Genomic DNA, 1594 nt, shown 5'->3' on the forward strand with positions numbered 1-1594 from the left:
GAGTTTCTCCACAAACTAGGATTTTGGAAAGAGGCCGGAGCACGTGGAGTGAACCCCCACAAACACTTTGAGAACATGAGAAATCCATACAGAAAGACCTCAGCCTGATAGTGGAGTTGAACTCAGGACCTTCTTGCTGTGCGGGCAACTATATTAACCACTGTGCCACCGTGTTGCCCTTGTTTGTTCACCCGTCAATGAATTCATTTACTTCATTACTAAGCTTCTTACCTTTACACATGCACCCACACACAGGGGAAAGAGCTAGAGGAAATGGCAAATGTTAGATGATAATCTCTCTCTCACTCACACACACAAGACAAGGGGAGAGAGAAAGAAGAAATGACAAATGTGAGATCATCGCGCACACACACACACACACACACACACACACACACACACACACACACACACACACACACACACACACACACACACACACACACACACACACACACACAAGCACACAAGCACACAAACAGACACACACAGGGGATAGAGATAGAGGAAACGGCAAATGTGAGATCAAGCTAAGCAGGTTGAATCAAAAGTGACTGGACATATTTACGTTTGATCAACGGTCTCCAAAATGTGAGTGAAGTTGGCCCCCCCACCTTCTTCAAATCCAACAAAAGTGGTATCAAACGTTTGTGCTACGTTTGTGCTGCAAAAATTTTCGTTTGTGCTGCTATCATTTTAAAGATATTAATAAAACAACGTCTTGATGCGTGCTTAATCATCCGGGTAAGTAAATTCCAAAAGGTTGATTCTGTTCATCCGGACACTTTCAGTGGGAGAAACGTTTCGTCACTCATCCAAGTGACTTCTTCAGTCTCAGCTGACTGCAGTTTTCCCCAATCTTATAAACAGTACATTTGACCTTTACATTTTCATTAATGTCTTTGAAAACAGAAGCAGCACAAACGACAACTTTAGCAGCACAAACCAGCACAAACATAGCACAACTGATTGACACCAATTTTGTTTGATTCCATTAATATGAGGGGGCTGGTTGACCTCTGATGACCTCTAGAAATTTTTATTAATATCTTTAAAATGATAGCAGCACAAACGAAAATTTTTGCAGCACAAACGCAGCACAAACGTTTGATACCACTTTTGTTGGATTTGAAGAGTGAGTGAAGTTGGCCCCCCCGCTCACGTCTCCAAGACATTTAAATGGATGTGCTGCAGGGATTGTCATAACATAACCTGATTAACATGTTATCTGCTGACTGTTAGGGGTCGACAAGCAAAACGAGCTCCTGGTACAAAATGCCTTACTGTTTCCCATTACCACAAATGATGCAAAGGTTGCTCTCCACAAATGTGGGCATAGTGTGCTATGAGTGCGACATAAAACTGTAGAGATAGAGGTTATGTGAGATGTTTGTGTGATGCTATAACAGAGCCGCAACAAATTTTTTGAAGTGATCAGCAATAGCTGTGAAGCTATTCATTACTGAGTTCATGTTTGGAACTTTGATTTCTGTTTATTTTTCTGTTTGTTTTCAATAAATTGGATGCTCAAAAAATGCTTTTGTCCAATTTCTGCTTGTTGCATGTTGAAGCTCTACTTGGAACCTTGTTAAGA

General features: G+C 41.3%; 1 protein-coding gene across 1 annotated transcript in view; it reads left to right on the plus strand.

Moving 5' to 3' along the window:
- Window positions 1–1594, plus strand: part of LOC147316592 (uncharacterized) — a 12218-nt gene extending 10624 nt beyond the window's left edge. Inside the window, exon 20 of the mRNA XM_086313090.1 lies at window positions 1–1594. This exon is cut by the window's left edge and continues 129 nt beyond it. The gene's annotated coding sequence lies outside the window, so the exon portion shown is untranslated.

This window comes from Aulonocara sp. 'chitande type north' Nkhata Bay, linkage group LG12 (assembly GCF_057382095.1).
Source record: "Aulonocara sp. 'chitande type north' Nkhata Bay isolate Kocher_YH1m ecotype deep benthic linkage group LG12, A_spYH_male_GT1.1, whole genome shotgun sequence".
NCBI classification, from domain to species: domain Eukaryota; kingdom Metazoa; phylum Chordata; class Actinopteri; order Cichliformes; family Cichlidae; genus Aulonocara; species Aulonocara sp. 'chitande type north' Nkhata Bay.